At 38.9% G+C, this 24,796-nt stretch overlaps 1 long non-coding RNA gene across 1 annotated transcript; it reads left to right on the forward strand.

Moving 5' to 3' along the window:
* Positions 1-1,316: 1,316 nt before the first annotated feature.
* On the forward strand, positions 1,317-16,452 carry LOC116787143. Its single transcript, XR_004357185.1, has 4 exons — positions 1,317-1,378; positions 12,362-12,574; positions 14,521-14,588; positions 15,473-16,452. It is a non-coding gene; the product is annotated as an uncharacterized LOC116787143 (long non-coding RNA).
* Positions 16,453-24,796: the final 8,344 nt, after the last annotated feature.

Raw genomic sequence — 24,796 nt, forward strand, 5'->3', positions numbered from 1 at the left:
CAGGGACAAGCCCTGGTGAAGACACTGCAGTACCTTACTACAGCAGTACTGCTTAAGCTTTTAGAAAAGCAAGATTTCTGTCCCTTGTATCTTGTGATTTTCCTTCAACAAAACACTACACTTAATAAATGCTTTTTAAAACCCACTGAAGCAATTAAATCCACAGTTAAAGACCCTTTTAACATCTAAGAATGCGACAGAGCATAAGAAGTATCGTCTATGAAGTGTTTCTTTTGCAAATTAATTCCCAGTAATCAAAGAAAACTGGATACATAGAGGATGAAAAAAATAGCATACTTAGGCCATAAACCTCAAGGTTGTTATTTAATGAAGTCTAGAAATAACGCATTTTAGAATAAATTTTCAAAAGTTATTGGAGTGGTATAGCTAAATTTTCATAAGCACCTTTGTGAAAATATAAATGCCAGAACATATAAAAACAAGAATTTAATCACTTTTTAAGTAAGATTGTAAATATTTTAACAGTAATTCCATTTAAGTTCTAGGTTTATTGTACTAGAATAAAAACTTATTTTCCTTCCTAAGAGGTCACCTGCTAACAGACAAATTGCTGGGGTTTTTTTAATGCAAAAAAATATCTGAGTGCCTTATGAAACACTGACTATGAAACTATCTGAATCAGAGTTAATAAGTAAATAACACCAGCAATCACTGTGCTCATGGCCTTGATTTTATGAAATAGACTTACAAATTTTAATGATCAAACTGATATGGCAATATAATTAAACATAATATTATACCTACAAAAGTATTATCACAAGAAGATTTATCACTTCACAGTAATAAGACTATTTCTTTACGATTTCATCATCTTTCATTTATGCTGTGAATTATAGTTTCAGTCTGAATAATGTTTTACTGCTCATGTATAAAAGCAGATATATCCACATAAATATAATCTTTTGTAGATTAATGATTCAAAATTTTTAATAAGAAAATCGTACTGAAATTCTGACATTTTCAAAGAAATATTTCCTTGGAAATCTCTTTTAGAAAATGTTGACATTTGTATTTTTCATTTTAATCATAATAAGAACAGATTCCAAAATGTCAGAATTTCCTACAGAATGGTAATTCTCTTTTCTAAGTCAAATAATGGTATCTTCTTGGGACACCATATTCTCTTTCTGACATGAGATGTCACTGCTGGTCAGTGACATCTGTTTGAAGTCAGGAACGTCATCTTCCCAAGACAGGGGCACCCAGTCAAAGTCTACTGTTAACTGTGTTTACTCTGCAGGCTTCTAATGGCATAAGAAGTGGTACAGGTGGTAACTATTGACTGGTTTATCTCTAGAAGGAAGTGCAGATGGTGAATGAAATGACCGACAAATGATGTTAAAGGGCAATATGAAAGGTAGGCACAAATCTACAATATGTCTTCCTGTGATCTTGTTCACTAGGAACAAAAGTCTGAAAATTAAAAGTCCCTTAAGAGAACTAAGAAATATAGATGCCAATCTGCTATCCAAAGACATGCACTAGTAGACACTTTGATGTACCCCAGCTCCATAGTGTCAATGCGTTTCTGCAATGCTCAGAAGATTCCACAAGAACAGAAATCTCCATGTTCTGTCCCCCTACTGTTTTCCTTTCACTCTGATGTAGAACTGATGAACATTGCCAGTGACTCAGATCTTACCCTGATCTTCTACAACATGATTTAATAACACCTGAAGAGAGCAAGAGCAAGAGCAGGAACTTAAAAAGAGGTCATAAAAGAAAAGACCTTTGAATTACTCACAGTGGTTTTAGATCTTTATTACAAAAAGATAAGCCATTCTTAACATGCAGAACATTTCTTTACAGTATTATCTTGATAAAATCTGGAGAACAGTATTATCTTGATAAAATCTGGATAGTTGGGTACTTGTAGAAATGTTAGTCTTCAATCACTGCTCAATGTGACCTACTTCTGTGAAGTATGTAATTTAAAAGGTTATTGAATATCTGTAGAAAATGTTCTCTCTGATCATAGAGCTATAATGACTCATCATATATAATGACTTTTTGTGCCCATGGTGGTAGGGTGAAGGTACATGGAACCAGAATAAATCATGGGGCCTCTCTGAAGTGCTTAGTACAATATTTCATTATTTCAGGCAACAGTACAATTTGATCCCATTTTCACATTCAGTAACTTGTATTTAGCAAAATGCTAAATTTGCTTCAAGCAGGTGTAAAACAGATACCAAAGAAAAATATCCCAGATAATTGAACATTGGAGTAATATGGTGTTGGTCATGAACACACATGATATTGTCGCACACATATAATGTTGCTATGATCTAGTTGAAAAAATCCTATTGATATCTAGTAAGATATCCCTTGGTACCACCGGTTATGTGTTTTACATTGGTTGGTTGAAGGGATACTTAAAAACAAGAATAACATAATTCCTGGAATGCTACCCCATAATTTTAAATCTGGCACAACAACTGGTTAAATTATGTCTATAAAAATCGTAGGTATAGGTGCAGTACTGAAAACAATTACTGGAAAGAGAAGTGATAACTGCCTATTGTATAGCAAAATCTGTTGTAAAACAAATCATTCTAAGCCAACGTGACTGAGACCAACAGTATGAGTTTTAACAAGGCCAAGTGTTGAGTCCTGCCCTTGGGTCACAACAACCACATGCAGTACTACAAGCTGGGGGTAGAGTGGCCAGAAAGTTGCCCAGCGGAAAAGAACCTGAGGATGCTGGTCAACAGCCACTGAACGTGAGCCAGCAGTGTGCCCAGGTGGCCAAGAAGGCCAATGGCATCCTGGCTTATATCAAAAATAGTATGGTCAGTAGGACTAGCGAAGTGATTTTTCCACTGTACTTGGTGCTGGTGAGGAGGCATCTCGAGTACTGTGTGCAGTTCTGGGCCCTTGGGTTAAGGAAGGATATTGGGGTGCTGAAGCAGGTCCAGAGAAGGACAATGAAGCTGGTGAAGGGTCTAGAGAGTAAATCATTGAAGGAGTAGCTGAGGGAGCTCAAGTTATTTAGCATGGAGGAAATGAGGCTCAGAGGAGACCTTAGCACTCTCTACAAATACCTGAAAGGAGGTTGCAGACAGGTGGGGGCTGACCTCTTCTGCCAGGCAACTAGTGACGGGATGAGAGGACATATCCTCAAGCTGCACCAGGGGAGGTTCAGTTTGGACATTAGGAAAAATTTCTTCATGGAGAGGGTTATTAAGCATCAGAATAGACTGCTCAGGGAGGTGGTGGAGTCACCATCCCTGGACATGTTCAAGAAATGACTGGATGTGGCACTTAGTGCTGTAATCTAGTTGACAAGGTGGTGATTGGTCAAAGGATAGACTTGATGATCATGGAGGTCTGTTCCAACATTCGTGATTCCATGATTCTGTGAAAAGCCTGTAGGCAAAATGAGGAACTACCAAAACCGCAAAGGAGAAGGCTAGGGATGATATACAGGTCCTATTTCAAACTACTGGGGTAGAAAAATCACTTTGATCAGAATTCACTGACCTCATCTTTTTTCTTGACCTCTTATGCTGAGCTAATAGTCATTTGATTATTAACTTGGCCGAGCTAGGATCAAGGTGGAGCACAGCAGTCAACCATCAGCACAACCTTCCACTAGAGGACCACAGAAGGTTTTTTTCTCTCAGTAAACATTGATGGTAAGAAATGGTAGTGTAACACTTAAACTATTTTGGAGATTAGCACACTCACTGAAGATATGGAGAAAGAAAGAAAGAAAGAAAGATTTAATTATTTTATCCTCATAAAAATAATGCACAAATTTTCCAATCTTAGTTCATAAAAGTGTTTATCTGTACCTCTGATAGATCTTTTCTGTCCTGTATCATATGGGAAGCCCTTCTTCCTCCTTTTCTTATGTTTTTTGTATCTCATACTCCTCTTTTTGTAGTCCTTGTTGTTTGGGTAATACAGTAATTCTAACAGAGGAATTACAATGCAGGAGATTGATTCCTCTCCTTCTGTTGTATACTGAATTCAAGTCTACAAACCACACTCTGTCATCCTTATCGTATCGTTTATTCAAGGCCTTTAATTCTCTCCTCATGTGCTTAGACACACTGTTTAAAAATGCTTCTCTCATTCTCTGTTCAACACAACCTACCCTCACATGTTTTTCATGAACATTGTATAAAAATATATCTTTTTTTCTCTTCCATATTGTTTCTTTTAAATCTTTCTTAACTTTAATTTACTTCTAGTGTGGCAGACCACAATCGTCCATGCTTTAAAATTCTTCCTGATAATGTGTTCTTAGACAGGTAGCTGCACACATAATGACAGGAAAATGACAGAATCTGAGCCTGCCTATATAAACTTATTAAAATTAGGAAGCGGCATATACAAAGAACTTCATCATGGTCAGCAAAGTGATGCTTGAAAAGTTAGAAGACATTGCAGTTAAGGATGTTTGCAAATACTCATTCGCCTTATTTTGGTTTTATGCCATGGGAAAGTTAATAATCTTAATTAATATGGTTTTGTTTCCCTTGGGTTTTTTTTTGCTTTTTTCTTTTTTTTTTTTTTTTACAATAGGATCCCTGTCTTATTTAGGGGACAGGATAGACTACTAAATAAAAAGTTTACTCTATCTAAGAAGTTTTTGCTGGCAAGTTTGGACATCTTATTTACAGTAAAACACAAATTATGGCCTGAAGACAGAACCATTAATTTTTTCCTGTGTTTTTCATGGCATCCATCTGTACAATCTTACTAAATGCTTCAAAAAACCTGAATACCCACCAGCTCTCAGTTCCCCACAGATGGACTGTCTGGATTGCAGATTAGGCATGGCATGGAAGTACAGACATGTAAGCTGACTGTGCAGAGCCAACACGGATCCAGCTGGACATTAGGGCAGGTAGAGCACCCTGCTGTGGGTGCTGACTCCAAGACTAGCTCAGGCTCAGCAGCACAGGTGTCCTTGCAAACAACAAAAGCCATGAAAACCAACCCCATAGTATGCATGCTAGTAATGTGGGCAGTCAGTGCAGATGCCTCTGTACTGTGTCTGTGGAAGCAGAAGCACTGGTGACTGTAACGGATAAGCAACAGCTGACCCGGCTCCACATATGACTGCTTGGAGCCCATCAGGGCTAATTGGCTTCATTATCAATACCAGCCCTGCCAGAGCCAGGATATGAGGTGTCCCCATGCTGTGCAGGTTTCTCTATTGGCTAAACTGTTGCACCAGTTTTCCCCCCTTCAGGATGCAGTCAGTCATTCCTACCCCCAGACCCTCAGCTGCTTGTGGAGGCTGCGCTGTAAGCTGGTTGGTGCTAAACAAAGAAACAAACAACAAATGCTGAATATCCTGAAAAGGGTGTTATTTTTTAATACTGATGATTTAATTAGTCTGGTTCATAGCATGAATCCACATGTGCAGCTGAATCAGTTTAAATGTAGCTTACTGAGTAGGTAGTTATGGGCGAGGTTTCAAACATTCAGAAAGAGGATAGGTCAGGGACCTCAATTAACCAGCTTTGCTATTGTGCACAGGGAAACTGTTGTCTAAACAAGTCACCTCAAATACAAAATTCAACCTGAATCATCAGAGCTCTTCGCAGAGCAGGGTTACTTTTGACTTTGTCATAGTTGTGAGAGCTGCCCACTTTGAACCTGATTTTCAAGTCAAACCTCTTGAAAAGAGGAGTCAATAATTACTATTTACCTGGTAAAAGTTTAGCAGGAACTATTCAGTTGCCCTAAACAAGGAGAGGTCCTTCCTATTGCTACAGTATGGGTCCTTGCACAGTTATCACTTTGTGATCTCATTAATGCATATAAATATCTCAAAGGCAGGTGTCAAGAGGATGGTGCCAGACTCTTTCCAGTGGTGCCCAATGACAGGACGAGGAGCAACGACCATAAACTACAACATAAGAAGTTCACTCTTAACATGAGGAGGAACTTCTTTACAGTGGCAGAGCACTGGAACAGCCTGCCCAGGGAGTCTCCCTCTCTAGAGACATTCAAAACACACCTGGATGTGTTCCTGTTCTAGGTCACCCTACCTTGGCAGGGGGGTTGGACTAGCTGATTTCCAAAGGTCATTTTCAACTCTAATTATTCTGTGATAAACAGGATTCATCTTCACCAAAACTTTTTTTCTATTATTTCAGAAAAACAAGAGGTACAACTAAAGTAAATCTCACCATAGTATTCTAAATATCTTCACATCTGAGTGTTTGCCTATGTAACTTTATAAACATTGTTTCAGTATGTCTCTCTGTGTAACTCTCTGGGTGGGGAATGAGGGGTGTGGAATGAGTGTATATAATGACTTTTGATCCATAAATCATGGTATCATATTACTGTCATTAAAGTGGAGCCTAATATCTCCTTATTCTCTATGTCTCCTTTCCATCCTATCCAAGGATCTGTTTTCTTTTTCTGCTATTTACATGCATATTTATTTAAAATCTTAAATCTCCAGGATAAAAATTTTTCAGTTTTTGATTATGTTCAGTACATTCTTGAGTTGTGGGGGAGAAATTACTAATACCATTAAAATAATTTTAACAATAACTTCAAATGAATCCATTTTTTTTCTCCTGTCACATTATGTTGTATCAATAAAGACAATGAAATGAGTTATGTTGGATTGAGTAAGTAGCATAAAACGACAGACATTCTGTGTAATCAGTGTGTAATCAGTCATACAACTAAAAATTCAGCAAACAAAAGTTTGGGGATGAAAAATGGTACTTAAAAACGGAAACCTTTTCTGGTGTTATTTCTCTAAAGTATTTTCTTTTTAAATTACTTACTCTATGCACAAGATTGTTACAGAATTTCTTCTGATTCTTTACTAAGTGTCATCATTTCAAGATCACTTTACTCTCTGCAGAAGTTTGGAAACATGACATTATTGTACTATAGACAGGCTGGAACAGTGATAGTATTTGATTTAAGTCCCAAAAGACCTAGTTCCTGGGGGAAAAAAATTCCATCAATGTCTCTTGATATAAACATACACAGCAACAAAGATACAAGCTTGAACTCAGGAAGTCCCTAAGCTTTAAATTGCTGAAAATGAGAACAGTGTACTGGAATTGTCATTTGTTTGTGCTGTTTTCATACTTATTTTGCAAAAGCAGCCATAATTTGTGTGCTATTAAAAATTTGGGCTGACCAGATTTTTAGTCTGTCCCAGCATGGCTGTTGCATTATTTTGGTAAGTTCATTACATTGTCATATACTGTCATCTTATTTTTGCAGGGAAAGTCAGTAGAAATATAAATATTTGACTCTTACAAGATTTACAGTGAAGTCTGTTTCTCTGAAATATGTTTCCTTAAAAACGATTGTTGTGTTAGAACATTAACTTGTTCTCTTTATTACCTGATATGAATGCAATTAACTTGTGTACATACTAATAGCAGCATCAGTGGACAAAGATATACTTCAGTACAAATGAAAAAAACTCTCAGTGGCCCACATACCCTAACTTATCCTGAATTTTCTTTCAGCTGATGTAGAATCCAACCTAGAAGTTTAAAGGCAATAAAATATAAAATAGGAATACAAACATGTTTACTGATGACACAAAGCTGAGAGGAGTGGCTGATACCCCGAAGTGTTGTGCAGCCCTTCAGAAAGACTTCAGCAGGTTGAAGAGATGGGCAGAGAAAAAACAGTCTGAAATTTAATAAAGGCAAATGCAGGTCCTACAACTCGGGAAGAATAACCTCAGGCACCAGTATAACCTGGGGGTTGAACTGCTGGAAAGCAGCTCTGCAGAGAAGGACCTGGGGGTCCTGAACAAGCTGTCCATGAGCCAGCAGTGTGCCCTGGTGGCCAAGAAAGTCAATGGTATCTTGGGCTGTAGTAGGAAAAGCGTTGCCAGTAGGTCAAGAGAGGTGATCCTGCCCCTCTGCTCAGCCCTCCTGAGGCCACATCTGGAGTGCTGTGTCCAGTTTGGGGTTCTTCAGTACAAGAGAGACAGGGAGCTCCTGGAGCAGGTCCAGTGGAGGGCAACAAAGATGCTTAACGGACTGGAGCATCCCTCTTGTGAGGAAAGGCTGAGGGAACTGGGCCTGTTCAGCTTTGAGAAGAGATAACTGAGAGGGGATGTCATCAATATCTACAAGTATCTGAAGGGAGGGTGTCAAGAGAATGGATCCAGGCTCTTGTCAGTGGTGCCAAGAAATAGGACGAGAGGCAGCGGGCAGAAATAGATGCACAGGAAGTTCCACCTAAATAAGAGGAACAACTTTACTGTGTGAGTGACTGCGCACTGGAATAGATTGCCCGGAAAGGTTGTGGAGTCTCCCTCACTGGAGATATTCAAGAATCATCTGGACAGAATCCTGTGCAATGTGCTCTAGGATGATCCTGCTTGAGCAAGGAGGTTGGACCAGATGACCTGCTATGGTCCCTTCCAACCTTACCCATTCTGTGATTCTGTGGAGTTCAGTGCTCCACAAAATGGAGGAGGCCAAGATCCTCTGCAGACAGCAATGCATTATGCAACATATATATACAACACAATATAGTTTTATATATTGTTTACAGGTAATTTTTTAAAATATATAACTAGGCCTAATGACTGAGATAACTCAATGGGACAAAGAAAATCACTGGACACAATGTAAGAAACCACTGAATGTGGCAGTGGCACAGCAAAGAGCAAAAAAATTTATAGGTAGTGACATGAGGCTGTCTGTGTCCACGGGTGTATAAGAGGGAATTACGGGAAAGATGGTCAACTTTGCAGATAAGGGGGGTTCAGTGATATTTTAGGGATTAAATTCCTTAAAGGTTGGCAATGCCTAGTGCAAACGTATTAATGCTAACACATAAGGGACCACCAGTGCAACAGGCATACTGAAACTGGGATCAGTGGTGGTACAGCAAGTATCAGCAGGTTGTTTCTTTGAGACTAGGGGTGGGAAAAGGGAAGTACAGAGGTGGTGAAAAAGGGGGTCAAACCCCAGGAAAACAGAGAACAAAGTCTGCACATTTCAACAATTGATACTGCTGTTAGGGCCACATGAGTGTTGAACCTATTTCTGCAGTGAGGAGGATGGGAATGGTCTCCCTGGCTTGCAAGGTTAAAACTTGGACTTGATGGATTGTGGGGTCTGATGTCAATACATCAGTGCCTGTTTGAGCCTGGTAGGCAGCTGTTATGATCTATTTATAAAGAGATGACTGCCTAAATTAAGATGCAAACGAGACCATACAGCAAAGTCAATAGTATGGATTTTATTTAACAGTAAATGTGAGGTGGAGAGATAGAAAGAAATAGGAGAAGGGGTGGGGGGGAGAGAAAGAGACAGGTTAAGTAGAAAGATATCACCACCCTGTGGATTCTGTGGCATCCTGTTGGTCCTTCTTCACCCTGGTCTTCTCAGAGGTGGCATCCCAGAGTCATTCTGTTGGGGTATCACCTTTATACAGTCCAAGTGCCGGGTATCCATGGGATGTAGATGCCATTCCCATAACTTGAGATGGCATGTGCAACTTGTTTCCTTTCCCACTGCTTGATATTCCAAACTTTTGTTGTGGGGAATCTCGGCTGGGCCGGGACCCCTGGTATGGAACAAGAAACTGGCTGAGAATGAAGGCCCTGGTCCTGATAATGTACTGATGCATCCTGAGAGAGCAGAGGAGCAACAGGAGAGAGTTGTCCCGTGGGAACAGGGAACACTGTCTCATGAGAACAAGGACTTGTTTTGAACAGAGTGACTGAGAAAAATATAAACATCAAAGGAAAACACGGACAGGTGCACAGAAATGCTGTGAGAAAGTAGGACTGAGAAAGTCCAGAGAAAGTCCAACTGAAATCTACCTATTAGCTGTAAGAATTGTAGTTTGTGTATGTAAACTGACCTATCTGTGTGATATACGTGTACCAAAAGAGTTGTATTTAAGAGGCTGTAAATTGCAGCTCATGGCTGCTGCTGCTTCCTTTTTTCTTTTCCAATAAACTTTCTTGCTGAATATTATATGTCGTAGTCCATCCCAACAACGACATTTTGTCCAGATAGGTTACTCAGACCTTCCTCACCAGGCCTGGAATTAGCACCTTCCTGTTGTTGTTGTCTGAGTTTATCTCAAGTTCCCACAGTCCACACAGCGGAAATTTTTTGTCCAGTGGCTTATCTTACAGCAAGTTCCTTCTGTGGCTTTGACAGTGTTTTGAGACAAGAAACTGCATTCTTTTAACTCCTGACAGCGGCATCAGCATTTTCAGTATATTCAGCATATTCAGTAAAAACTTCTTTGGGGCCAGTGGGAAGTAGAAAGTGGAGGCAACAACGTCTGTTTCCACTTGCTAAATAAATGATCTGGCTAAATTGCCTTTTTATTTACCACTTGCTTAATGGAGCCTTCAGTTCATTTTTCTAGCATTGCTTTCTGCAGAAATTCATTACAGTAAATAATGTTGTGGGTTTTTTGTAGGTTCTAAGTTATAGCCCATGTCGTTTTCTAAAATTCACATCTCATAGGCTGAAGTCAGATAAAATAGTATGCTCATATATCTACAATTTTCATATGCGCCCATCCTCAGTATATACACAGAAGACACAGATAAGTATCAGCTGCAGTAGTTTTCAAAAAAGTTTTCAAAATTTACACCTTTAGCATCATGTACTTGCATACAATGACCTGACTAAATATAGATTTGTCTATATATTCCAGGTTATATTATATTAAATAATCTACAATCCAATCCCTTCCCTCTTCTCAAACTAAGAAAGTGACAAGCACCTGTATTTCCCCATATTTGCCTGGACTCTTACTATTTTCTTGATTCATCTTTCCTATAAGAAAATAATTACTTCAAACTTCCAGACTTCAAGAGCTACATGGTAACCACCACTTGAAAGATTACTAAAATATAATCACATATAACCGTAATTCTAATGGATATTTGATACTTTATGTCAATTAACAAATGAAAATTAAAGATTTTGCATAGGAAAATAGAGTAGATTCACAGCCCTGTGCTACTCAGTAGTCAGATTCTGAATCGCATCAGTACACATAAATACCTTTTTCCACAGGCTTTTCTTCTCTGGTTTAAGTGAAAAGGCTTGAAGAAAGTTTGTTGTGCATGTAAATTGTGAAGGTAATGATAGGATATTGGTGATATTTTTATGCTGAGCACGGCAGTGATTTTTTCACTGACCAGCTACAAGGCATTTTTTTCGCTAGGTGCTGCAGAGTGCTTGCAAAACACAGCTGATAGCCTTTTCACATCCATCTGGGGTCTGCTCTGGCACTGCTTTCTTTGTTACAACTTAGGGACTTTTCACAGCAAAACTGTGGCCCAAAATGGTCTTATTGTCATTCAGTTCCTCTTCTTAAAGTTCTGTTTCTTCTCTCCCTCTTTTGCTCTTTACTGTGGAAATACTTGACATCCTTTCTATGGAGTTGCTCATTTCATGCCAACAGAGAAAATAGACTTGGCAGGTAGTTTGGCAACAATTGTTCATATCCAAACAGTAATTGAATTTTGTTTGTTGTCATAATGGAAGAAGCCAACACCATGCCGACAATGGGTACCAAATTACATTACTCATTTCATTGTTTGTGCTCCAATCCACTTATCTGGATATAAAACTCTACAAGCTACATAGGTGGGAAGGGGAGAGAGAAGGAAAAGACTGAGGACTCAGCATGACTGTGACTATATGAGGTGGCTTGCTGCTGTCAGATTAAGAATTAGAGCTGTTTTCCCCTTTTTCACATCCTTTCTCAAGAAAATACACTGTGCTTTGATTTCAGACAAGCATTTTTTGCTTGTTTCATATTATCAACTCCACAATTTTCAGGGCAATAATTTCAGATTACTGTCTGGGGCACCTATCTGCAATATTTATTTTTCAATGGGCCAGACACTCCGTTTTGGCAACTGTGTGGAACACCAGCTGGGAATTGTGCTCAGTTTTTCGTAATCACAAGCAGTGTAATTGACTCTGTATGTAACACAAGAGACACTTTTGTGCCTGTTACAATATGACACTTGCCACCAAGATTTTGAGGGTTATTTACTAACACTTCTTTCAGATGTGAATAACAACAAAGCGAGGAGTCTGACAGTCCTGTTTCCCCATCCCTAGTCCCTACAGTATACTTAATCCCTGCTAGGTGTGTTAATTGTTTCAATAAATTAACAGGGACCACTAGAGACACAGCTAGAAGGAGGAGAGCAGACTGAAGTCAGGGGACACATTTCAGTGTCATGCACACTTCTGCACAAGTGGATGCAAATGGATCCTACCTACATCCATGGGTGAGAACAGAACAGCCTGAAAAGATGAAGAGTACTGAGAGGAAAGGAAAAAATGCTGACAGACTCTGAAACTTGTCATCCTGCTCTCTCCTCAAGAATGGAAGACTCAGATCCTACTGAGTGTGTGCAAGGCCACCAAGCCATGCTGGCACCAAGGAGGGGGCTGTGCAGCTCAGTCCACATCTGAGGTGCCAGTGGCAGCTGTGCAGAGACACCAGCTCTGCATGTGCTGCTGAGGAAACCTGAGACCTGTGAGGAACTCTCTGCACACCTGCCCAGAGGCCACGGTCACACCAGTGCAGCTCCCTGGTGAGTGAACAGCTGGGCTGGACTGGGAGTGACGGCGTGTGTTGCAGTGTCTGTGTGATAGTGTGTGCCTGTGGGAGTGAGAACAGTGGGAGCAAACAAGCAAATATACCATACAAATATCTGCTTTTAATAATGCTACCTTAATTCCTTCAATAGTAACAATCTAACGAAATATATTCCAATAAATATTTTTGTGATCTGTTTCTCCCCCAACTCTTTCTTCTATCAATGAAGGGTGTGTGAAACACATACACACATTTCGTTATGTGTTCAAGAGTTAAGAGTTATTTGCTACAGTAAGCATGACTGCTAGAAAAGACTTTAGGAGTTTTGGGGCAGCTTTCCAATGCTTTGTAGAAGATGTTACACTATTGAAAGGAAAAGTTTCAGGTTAGCACTATAACTGACTTAATATTGTGAGTTAGAATTTAACTGACTTCACTGAGATTGAAAGGAAGTCATTTAGGACAGGAATTGCTGGTAAGTGTAATGGATGCATTACAAACTGGTTTCAATTTCCTTTATTGGAGTAGTTGTAAGAGCAATGCCATTTCAAAGCAGACTTTTTGCATTTGGACCAAATTAAGAGGCCATCCTGTGTTTTCTTCTAACACATCAGTGCTTGGTCACTTTTGAAATCATTTGGCCTTTGCAATTGCCAATATTAAAACAAAGAGTAGTTACTAGTGAATGAAGCAGTAGGCTTATTTTGGACAGTACAGTATGCCAAATCCATCTTTCTTTGGAAGAAAATGACCTAGTTATGTCTGAACATGAAACTGTGATTTCTGTGTGAACCACAGGATTAAAGAGTGCTGTTTTCCTTTTTCTTATTATCTTCAGTCTTCAGGGTTCCTAAACTGTGGGTGAGAATGAAGTTGACCTGTGAGGCCAATCTATTATCCCCCTCAATTCAAGGAAACCTCTGAGAAAAACTTGAAAAATATTGGTACTCTCTATTCTCTTTGAGACACAGAAGAGAGAAAGGCCTCAAAAGAATGGAAAGTCCTTTTTGTTTTTTAAATCTGTAGGGCAGTAAATTTACCAAAATCCCAGAGAAAATTGTTGCAAAATTAGACCCCATGAATTTAAGAGAACTTACCAAAATGCATCAGATGAATCAGAGCCTCTTGTGTCTGTAGAAACTTCTATATCATTCGTGAGGTTTTGTAAAATATGCAAACAATTTTATGAATTTATTTCGCCTCTTGAATTTTTTTCTTTGTTTTTTTCTTAGACAAACTGTATTTGATCTTATTTTGGAGAGTATCAGAGGTATTCACCTTTTCCCTTGAAGTCTGCTGCCCTGGCAGCTTCAGAGGAGAGGAAATATTCCAGAAGTCTTCTGAAAAGGAAACGTAACTGTCAGACGATGAAATGACCCCTGGGACTTGAAATTAATGTACAGGGCAATTGAGAGTAGGTAGGAATACAGCACCTCAAAAACCTGTAGATCTAAGATGCCCTTACTGGTAGGGTATGGGAAATTTAAAGGGGAGAAACCAAGTGTATCATGATATTCTCTCAGTTAAGATTAGCCTAATACACCAATGTAGGTCTTATCTTCCTACTGCCTGAGATGGGATCTTCTTTGGTGGGAGCATGTTCTCAGCCTTTACTTTTCTTCTCATCTCGCTCCCCAGCAGTAGCTACTGGCCTGACCTCTATGGTCCAGGAGCCTTCTCCCCTCCCCTGTCCCCAGTGCCATGCAGCTACTCAGCTCCTGAGTGGAATTCCACCTTTGTTTCCTTAGCCTTTTTCTTAAATTAGGCAAAATTAGTTCGTTTGATCATGATTTGTGACACATTGCTACCAAAGTGGAAAGATAATGTGCATTTCAGGAAAACTGCACCATTCTGCCTTCTGAAAAAACCGAGTTGTGTAAGAACTCATCAAAAAGCTGTGCTGTGATCTGCGAATGACTCAGTCTCTCCTCTCCTTTACAGATGTTGAATAAGGTATTAGGGGCTGATAACTGATGTTGCAGTAAGCCCTGAAAGCATGGCTATACTTGGTAAATAAGAATACTTTGCATAATTTAATGCAAACATATCAGTGAATCTAATCATGAACAGAAAAATGGTACACTGCAAAATGACTAACATTTTCTTCTTTTCAATGCATTTCAGTTAGATTAATAAGACATTAATAATTATTAAGTTGCTTTTCTGTTGAATGTGTCTAAAAAATACCTTTGACCTGAATCTACAAATAAAACTCTGGCCGATTTCTGGAAGAATTATACCTCTCAGTACCTCAAATGCTTGTTCAGATTGAATATAATGAAAAAACACTAAAAATAAAATTATTTGTTTTGTTATCCTCTTAAAGACCATTCTAATTATTGAAGATTGAAAAGGGTTTTAATTCTAATTTAGGAAAAGCAGGCAGACTTGTCAATAGGGAATGAGTCTCTACTTAGCAGTGAGATTTTTCTTTTTTTTGTTCTCTTTGTAATATTTGATTTTTCTCTCCTTACAATATTTATACTCATGAGTTTTCTGAAAGGTAGAGAAGTGCATTGTCACTATTTTACATATCAGGAACTGAACAGTATAGAGACAAAGAGGCAGATCTAAGCATTTTAGTAGCAATATTTTAACACCTACCTTTATGATACAGAGCTAATTTGTCATCCTCAGCACTATGTTCAGCATCTTTGTTACCTGTCTGCAATTGACACTAAAGAATAGTTTCCTTTGACGAGTTGCATGTTGAACAAAAAACCACTTAAAGTGTCTAATAAAAACATTTAAAGATTTTAGTGCTCATAACTTAGCTGTTGATCAGGACTTACTGACTCTAGTTAGACAATAGTCACTGGAGAAAAAGAGGAACTTACAAAATATGTTTCACTGGACCAAAACACGATGTCTATTTCTCTCGGTTTCTTTCCAGGGTCCTGAGAATGACTAGTTCAGATGTGGACAACTCCTGCGTAAATACCAGTGTGAAGCCTGTCAAGGTCCACACTAGTTAGGCTGGATTGTTAAACTTGTCAGAATTTGAGCTGATGGGCATGCAGGGAAAGATAGACAGGGTTTAGGCACCTGCATTTTGTACATTTACCCCAAATGAAATGCCTAAAGCACATGTCTAGAGCATGTGGCTGAGAAGGTTTTATGATTGGATTTCCTGAGTTGTTGTGCTAAATGGCAAGTTTGAGGCTACATATTTTCTACAATAATTAAGGGAGACAGTGTCAGTTAAGCAACCCATAATCCATTGCAGTGTTGGATTAGGTCCCCTGTGACTCCTTAGTCTTGATTTCGGTCTCCTATGAGTAATAGGCTACAATTTTCTTCTACTGTCTTGGCTCTGGGCCTCTGTTGACTAAGGGGCAAAAAAGGTCTCTTAAGCCTTTTGTGGACCAAGTCATTGCCTCAGAAGTTGGAGCAGATCTCATCTCTGGATCTCTGGAGAGATTGGCATGGTGGGTGTTCAAGCAGATCACAGCAGTCTTTGACACACAATCTAGAGCTCTTTTGCTTGGCCAGACAAATACAGCCTGTGGACAGTGATGCTTGCCCTGCAAACACAGACCTCACACAAATCACAGCTCGGTCCCACTCATCCAGTTTACATCAGCCAATTCACATGGTCCCTGGAAATAGAAAGCTCACTGTGATCATGGCTGACAGCTCCAGCTCCTACATGTGGCAATTCCTCTCCTCAGATTGCTGCTTCCATATGGTGTTGCAAACCTGAGCATTGTGTTCTTCCTGAGGGGCACTATTTATTGTTTTCTGAGTAAGGTGTTACCTTATTATCTAGCTCCTAATGGATTTAAGTAGTCAGTTCCAGGCGGAGACATGCAGTGAAGTCTCCTTTGTCCAGGTGGGTAGGTTTTGTGTGCTGTTGTGGAGATTCACTCAGAGCCTGACTGCAGTTCATGAGACAAAAAAAAAAAAACAACCAAAAAAACCCTGTGACTTTATGAGTGTTATGTTTTACCAGTTCAGCACAGTCTGTTCATTATATTTGTATAGGTAGAATGATACAGAGTGATTGTCAGAACAATAAAAGATTGAGTCCTAGATTTTCTCTCCGACTGTTCAGAATTACAAACTCTGATTTTTATAATAGAATCCTGAAAGTCTTCCCATGAATGTTTCACCCAGTATAATCATAGAATCATAGAATCAGCTGGGTTGGAAGGGACCTTCAAGATCATCAAGTACAACCCTTGATCCACTACCGCTGCAGTTACTAGTTTAGATTCAGACCCTGAATAGAAGACATACACAGATCTATAAGAGCTTCTTACCTGCAGCAAACTTCACAGCTAGAGTATTAATGGAAAGCATCTTCAAAAAGGACATGAAATTATGTGGATTAATTTTAAAAATAAATTAATGTTCAGAGATAACATTTTGCAACACCTAATGAGTGTTACTACTGACTTTGTAATAGTTCCTGTATTCCTTTTTGCTATGCAAGTTGACATAGTATGGTATAATATTTATGTTTACAATAATTTTCCTGATTTTGGTTTACAATTTTTTTTTTTTGCCAGCTACAGTTATTGGTTTGAAATATAGAAAGTCAAAATAATGAATATCAAGAAGCAGTAGGATGTCACAGCTTACATTAGAATTTAGACAATCTTTTCTTGAATCATAATTAAACACCCTAACACCACTGAAGATTAAAAAAAATAATCCTATCAGATCTATAGAAGGTGATACTCAGAAATAAAACTTACACAAAAGTGCAAATCTACTTCAATCAAACACCTCTTTACCTCTTTTAAGTTCACAAGATAGCCTTGAGTCGAGGAAGAATTTTCAGAAATCAGAAGTTATGAAAACAAATCCCTGCAAAGCCTGGCTTATTACTAGCCTTTGGAAACAATTAGACCGTTGTTGAGAGGGTTGTACTGTAACTGTCAGTCTGGGAGAAGTTTCAATATATTAATGGAAAATGTATTTTAAGTACAGACGTATGATAAAGACATCATCTTTGTTTATATGACAGGCATAGTTGCTGTCATTCAGTGTGTACATTCTTATGCATGACTGCACATGTATATTTACATAAAAGCAATCATTTAATTGGTTTGCTGGTTTTGTTCCTCTCTTTTTCTTTTACAGAAGAAGAGAAATTCCTCTTAGATGTTGACAGCATAAAGGATGCATACAAACATCCTTTAGGAGGGTTAATTTTATTTTTTGGGGATTTTGATTTTTCAGTATCTTTGCCTATCACAAATGAAGCCATGTATCATTTATTTCTTGTACCTTCCTGCACACACTATATAATAATGGATTTATTTTTGTCCAGTTTCATTTCAGATAGCCTTTTTTTTTCATGTAACTTATTACTAGAGAAAGATTTAGAGTATTTTTTTAAATAGAAGATTGCCTAAGTGAGAAAATTATGGTTTCTCATACACACTGTAAGAAATCTGGGTTGGAACAGAGATTTCTGTCATACAGTATGATAAAGCCTAATTGCTCATGTCATGTTGAATAATATTTCTTTTATGATTTCTTGAGAGGAAACCATCACAAGCATCAAAAATAAGGATGGAACAAACCTATACAGTTGTTCACACAGCAGCCATTCTTAGCAGTTTCTGGAGGGAGAGGGGCCTTGTTTCTCCTCCAAAACCAGTACCTGTAGAAAAACCACTAAAGGAGAAAGGAGAAAACATCTGTGCTGAAGAGAAAGAATAAGAAAATGTGTGATGCATGTATGGAGAGAAATTAGGGTACCAAATTTGAAATAGTGGTTCTCAAAAATTCTGCACAGATGCCAAACATGCCCTGAAGCATCTAAATTCTATAGAAACACATTTTTTGCTCTCTACGTGAAAATATGTATTTAAATTGGTAAAAACCATCCAAGCAGAGAAATGTCATCTTTATCCTACAAACCATAAGAATTTTTTAATGTATATTCCCCTCTAACTCTCACATCCATGATGCTTAATCTTGTATTTTAACTAAGTCACATGAAACGCAGATATCACCATTGAATCATTGAACTGAGTCTAGACTACAGGTTTGTCTTCCCCAGAGTAAGTGTCCTAGCCCCCAGGAAATAATCTTGCTCCAATGGATATTTTACCTTGGTAGCAGGGCTGCAGGAAAGCTGTTCTGCCTGTGAAACAACATCCTTTCTCCCCTATACATATGTAGATATATGTTCTATTCTCCTCTCCCTCATATTTCCTCTGCTTCCACCAGTAGAAGTAACCACCTTCAGCAGCGGTGACTGAGAAAACCCCAAACACACTTACAAGTATTTACAAGGAAATGCTGAAAACTGAAATACTTTCGGTTCTAAAAGAAAACAGAAATTATATTTTCCTGAAGGACTGCTCTAAACTCAGACCAATTACTTAAAATAGTGCATCAAGCACCAGGAAATTATTTCTGTCCTTTTGAAAGTCAGAAGCAAAATCTGCTCTCATTTTGAAAAAAACAGGGCCATATGGAGAAAAGCTTTCCTTTCTAGAGTCTTTGGAATGAAAAATCTTGAGAAAGAAAATTACTTTCACTGCCTAAGCTTTATAGATGGGTAGGATTTAAACCATACCAATGTTCTCAGCATTGTGATATATTAATTTGGACCCCTCTGTATACAAGATACAGGTCTTTTTAAACACGGTTCTGAGATACAGAAGTCACATATGGACCCTGTATGTTATGCTGCAGCATTGAGTGTCTGAAGCTCCAGGGCTGAACTCTGAGCATTAGAACATTGACATCTCTTTGGACAGAGAAGGACAGTTGTCAGGACATAAGTTGAAGAAATGGAAAAGAAGAATGGAACAGACTACAAAGATATAGTTGCAGGTTAACAGAGAGAATAAAGGTAAGGGAAAAGAGAAAACAAAGCAAATGAAGACTGTTTTTCCTTGAAAGAAGAAGAAACAGTGTGTTGTACTCCTAGAGTTGCCTTGTCATTCCTAATAGCTAGAAAAATATGTGGTCTTAGAGGACTGTGAAATGTCTCTAGTTTGCCATTAGGAAGGCCATTTCTTTCTAACTTTTTTTTTTTATTTGTTTGTTTGTTTGTTTTGATTTGGCTTGGTTTTTGTTTTTTTTAGGGTGGGAAGGGTTACACACAACACAGAATCACAGAATATGCCAAGTTGGAAGGAACTCACAAGTCCAACCCTTAGCCCTGCACAGGACCATCCCCAAGAGTCACACCATGTGCCTGAGAGTATCATCCAAATGCTTCTTGAACTCCGTCAGGCTTGATGCTGTGACCACTTCCCTGGGGAGCCTGTTCCAGTATCAAAACACCCTCCGGGTGAAGAACCTCTTTCTAATATCTAACCTAATATCCCCTGACACAACTTCAGGTCATGCCCTTGAGTCCTGTCACTAGTCACCACAGACAAGACATCAGTGTCTGCTCCTCCTCTTCCTCTCATGAGGAAGTTGTAGACTGTGATGAGATCTCCCCTCAGTCTCCTTTTCTCCAGGCTGAACAGACCAAGTGACCTCAGCTGCTCCTCATATGGCTTCCCCTCAAGGCCCTTCACCATCTTCACTGCCCTCCTTTGGATGCTCTATAAGAGTTTAATATCTTTCTGATATTGTGGTGCCCAAAAATGAACACAATATTCAAGGTGAGGCTGCACCAGTGCAGAGCAAGATGGGACAAATCCCCTCCCTCGACCGGCTGGTGATGCTTTGTCTGATGCCCCCCAGGACACAGTTGGTCCTCCTGGCTGCCAGGGCACTGCTGACTCTTATTCAACCTTCCATCGACCAGGATGCCCAGGTCCCTTTCTGTGGCACTGCTTTCCAGCATCTCATTCCCCAGTATGTATGAACATCCCAGGTGCAGAATCTGGCACTCTCCCTTGTCGAACTTCATCTGGTTGCCCAGTCTTCTAATTTGTTGAGGTCTCTCTGCAGGACCTCCCTGCCTTTGAGGGAGTCAACAGCTCCTCCCAGTTTTGTGTCATCTGTAAACTTGCTTAGTATCCCTTCTAGTCATTCATACAAGTAATTTATGAAGATGTTGAAGAGTAGAGGGCCTAAGAAGAGGTTCCCTGTGTAACCTCACCAGTGACAGATCACCAGTTTGATGTTACCCCATTCACTACTACCCTCTGTGCTCGACCCGTGAGCCAATTGCTCACCCACTACCTGTTGTGTTTATCCAACTGTGTGCTGCACACCTTGTCCAGAAGGCTCCTGTGAGAGACAGTATCAAAAGCTCTACTGAAATTCAAAACATTACATCAACTGACTTCCTTTAATCAGCTAGGTAGGTTACCTTGTCATCACATGAAATCAAGTTTGATTCCTTTCAGGAAGCCATGCTGGCTGTGACTGATGACAGCCTTGTCCTTCAGATGTTTTTCAGTACCTCCCAGAATAATCTTCTCCATAACTTTACCAGGCACTGAAGTGAGACTCACAGGCTTGTAGTTTCTGGGGTCCTCCTTCTTGCCCTTCTTGAAAACTGGGACAATGTTCACCAGCTTCTGTTCAGCTGGGACCTCTCGAGATTCCCAAGACCACTCAAAAATCAAGAGAGTTTTGAAATGACATCAGTGGGCTCTTTGAGGATTCTGGGATAAATCCCATCAGGCCCCATAGATTTGTAGGGAACCAGCTGGAGCAGCAGATCCCACACAATTTCAGGGTCAACTGGGAGTTGATCATTTTCACAGTCACAGTCCTCCAGCTCAGGGCACTGAGACCCCTTTGGTCTGTCATCCGTGTTGAAGACAGAGGCAAAGGAGAAATTAAACACCTCTGCCTTTTCTCTATTCCTGTTTGTGAGATGACCATCCTCATCCTGGAATGGACCAACGATATTTCTATACTGCCTATTGCCATTAATATATTTGAAATATCTGATTTTATTGTCCCCCACATTTCTAACCGGCTTCAACTTCAGTAGAGCTTTGGCCACATGAATTTTCCCCCTACAGTAGCAAGCAGCATCTCTGAATTCTTCCCATGTCACTTGAACTTTTTTCCACTGCACATACAACTTCCTTTTTTGCCTTATTTCCAAGAGAACGTTCCTGTTCAGCCAAGTCAGTTTGAAGAGTGAACAGCACTGGTGAACTCCAGCACCTGCAAAAACATTTTCCCAGGGGACCTTACTTACTAAGTCCCTGAGAAGCCTGAAGTTTGCTCTCTTCACGTCCAGAGTTGGGGTTTTGCTGACCCTTTTCCTCCTGTTAACAGAGATTTGAAATGCCATTGCTTTGTGGTCACTGTGGTCAAGATGACCTCTTATTTTTGTCTTATGACTATTTATTCCCTAAAATTTTGGCTTCTGAGTAGCTCCAGTGCCTCTTAGGAGCAAATATGGACTGAAACAATTGGCTGCTTTCTCCCTTTCCAAGTGAAGCTAAGCTGTATCAGCATTTCTGCTCTCCCATCAGTTACGCTCAGACTGCAAGGAGAATGAAAATTGAAAGTGGAAGCGCCTCCAGTTCACATTATGAATTCCCAATGTGCCTGGGGTAGTGACAGCAGAAAAAGAGAGGGAAACATAGAAAAGGTAAGAAAGTCTTTAAAAATAGGAGAAGATGTGTTCTTGTGCTCAATAAGAAGAAATAGCCTTCCTATGGCAGCAAAGTCTTGAGTACTTCAGTCCTTGGAGGCTGGGAAATCCAGGTGAGGAATATGTACAGCTGCCAGAATTGTTAGGAATGTGGGTCCTGCCCATTTATCTGTGTTTCCTAGATGTCTGGAAATCTGCTGGATTTCTGCTAACTGTGACGATCTGTCATCAAAAGTGGCAGTGTTAGTAGAAACAAGAAGGAATTGATGATTGCTGGAGCAAGAGACAGTGCCCAATGAATAGTCTCCTTTTGGGACTCAAAAGGAGATGTAGATGTTGTACATGATGTGTAAAAGGCTAAGTTGACATTTTCTTGGTACTACCAAGTATCTATTCAGTCTGTAGAGATCCTCTCATGTGCAATGTTATAGTCTAACTTCCTCTTTGAGCAGGGGCACAGGCATGCACTGGCAGGGCAGGAAAACAAATCAAACATGCAGAGTCTATTGCATGTGTAGAAGAAATTAATGACTCATTTTTCTGCAGCAAAATATTGCTTTTTCGTGTGTTCTTATAGATGTCCTTTCTGTAAACTTCAGATGGATTTTTTTTTTCACTTTTAGAACAAAGTTTCAAGCTTCATTACCTTTTTATTTTAAAACAATCCAAGACACAGACAAGAAATCTATATTTTTAAATAAACATATGGCTGGTAATGCATTATTATAATTTTATTTTGTTCTGTGTTTCTTGAACAAAGAAAATCAGTAATGTTCCCAGTGTTTTTCTTATCTAACTTATGAGTATCAGCGTTCAGCTACCACTGCATCTCTCAGAGAAGACCTAGACTTTACATTATTTTGAGTGAAGGACCATGGAAACATTAAAGTCCATAACAGCAAAGTCCAAAATTAAAGATATCGCATAAATTTTTTATGCATGCAGACCATTACATTCTTTAATAAACTAAAAATATTTTGCTAATGGGAATATGTACAGGTGCCCTAATGTTAAAATTCAATTAAGTATGTATTGAAAAAGCTTTCTTGAAATACTTCTATTGAAGTAATTCTGCAAGTAGCAGATGGCAATACCCAGTGGACTACAGCCTGTTAAGTCCTGTAGGACTTAATTATGTTTCACTGTGAGGAAAATTGAAACTTGAAGAAGTTCTGTGTTTCATTTTTTTTTGTTAAGTATGTCATGAGCCACCTTTCATTCCCAGTTCTCGTCCTTACTCTAAATGGTGTGCTTTGATTATATTGTGTCTGAATATGTTATATATACATTTAATTTGTCTCTTTTTTCTAGTCAGAAAAAAATAATTTGCAAAAAATTAAATTATTTTTCAAAACAAATTATTGGTTTTATATTTCAACAAAAGCACATACTAGAGTAAATGGCCCCATTACTGTGAAAAATCTTATTTTGATATAATTTCACATGAATTCAGCCAGAATCTCAGGTATGGTCAAGGATTTCTTATATGTCCCAGCTACAACTCAAAGTCTAAACCTGTGCAGTCCTTCCTAGCCCCTCATACAAGATTGATTTTAGGATTCTGCTATCTAAGAATCTTCTGAGAAATACAAATATTTTCTTCCATTTTAATTCATGCGTATTTTTAGCTACAGTCTTCTCAAAAAAAGAAAAAAAATCAAGGATGTATTTGTATTCCAGTGAGTCTATTAGACTTGGCACTGATTTGAATGACTGTAAAGAGAGGCCTCCAACTGGGAGCATTTTATGCCTATTTAGAAAGCAGCTTCACATTGTTAGAACAGTGATCATTAAGGGACCAAAGCAAGGCAGCACACAATGCTCTAAGCTTGGCATGAAATAACAGGACAGTCAACATTTCAATCCTAACATGTCCCTTACAGGCATTTAGCCTTATGATCTTTGATTCCAGTTGTATGATCATTACGATAAGCACTCCCTGGAGTGTAGGAACATTAAATGCGGATAAAGATAAGTTTTAAAACAGAATTATCAGTATAAAGCAGAGAATAATAAAGGGACAATGTGTCAAGACTGGGAAATCTAGGCATGTGTTGATTTAGAAGTTAGAATTGCCTCCACCTGGGACTGAAAACTTGTAACAACTGTATTCAGAAGACAACAGAAACAAAAGCATAAAAATATACTTTTGAAAGTCCAGGATGCTTCAGGAAATTAATTCCAAAAACTTTTCTATAATTTTTAAAATGTATTAATTTTATACACTTTTATTAAATAATTCATGCAATTGTTCCATACCGGGTGATACTGGCTCCACCTTGTCTAATTACCTATTGCTGAGAGTTACTAGTAATGGAAGATATATGATTTCTAAAAAATGAGCCTTCCCCTTGTATTCTTCTGCTTAGTAATAGCCAGAAATCTCAATCTTCTGCTTTACTGAAAATCTGGATCTTGTACAAGCCTGATTATCCCTTAACACTCATCCACCCTAACCAGTAGGAGCGTACGTTTGCTGGGAGAATTTTAGAGCAGAGCAAAAGACCTCCAGTTTGCACATGCTGATACTTTAAAGTTATTGTCTGATTTGCTTTATTTTACTCTGTCTTTATTAATTGTTGTATTAAGTCTTCTCATGAAAGATCTGTTTGAAGGACTTTTGCTTTTCCTTGCTATCAGAAAATTATTAGTCTACCATTGCTGGCGCTAACAAGTTGCTACCTGTGATGTATGGACAATTATATACAGTCAGCACTTTAAAAGTATATG

Source organism: Chiroxiphia lanceolata, chromosome 5 (genome assembly GCF_009829145.1).
Source record: "Chiroxiphia lanceolata isolate bChiLan1 chromosome 5, bChiLan1.pri, whole genome shotgun sequence".
NCBI classification, from domain to species: Eukaryota; Metazoa; Chordata; class Aves; order Passeriformes; family Pipridae; genus Chiroxiphia; species Chiroxiphia lanceolata.